The sequence below is a fragment of the Neophocaena asiaeorientalis genome, unplaced genomic scaffold (genome assembly GCF_003031525.2).
Source record: "Neophocaena asiaeorientalis asiaeorientalis breed wild unplaced genomic scaffold, Neophocaena_asiaeorientalis_V1.1 scaffold30, whole genome shotgun sequence".
Classification (NCBI taxonomy): Eukaryota; Metazoa; Chordata; class Mammalia; order Artiodactyla; family Phocoenidae; genus Neophocaena; species Neophocaena asiaeorientalis.
The window spans coordinates 18,393,617-18,394,109 of NW_020174923.1; positions in this window are offsets into that span (position 1 = coordinate 18,393,617).

Sequence of the window (493 nt, forward strand, 5' to 3'; positions counted from 1 at the left end):
TGGTGATTTTTTTTCTTACCTGCCATAAAGCAGGAGCGCTGTGATGTCTACTCCCGCACCCTAACCACACACACACCCCTCGGCTTGAAGACGCCTTGAAATTTCAGGATGGGGGATGATGAGACTGAATTAAATTCACCCCAACAGGGCTTCCCTGGTGGCGCAGTGGTTGGGAGTCCGCCTGCCGATGCAGGGGACGCGGGTTCGTGCCCCGGTCCGGGAAGATCCCACGTGCCGCGGAACAATTACACTTCTAGGAATCATCTTACAGGAAATCTCCCCACAGTGTACAAAGAAATATGTACAAGGAAGTTCATTGCTGGGGACATGCTGTGGATTTAATTAATAAATGAGGGCCCATTCATACAATGGAATCTCATGTAGTCATCAAAAAGAATGAGAAAATCCATATGTCCTGACATTGAATTATGCCCAAGATATAAATGAGAAAAGCAAAACTGTACAACGATATGCCTGAGATAACCCCATGTGT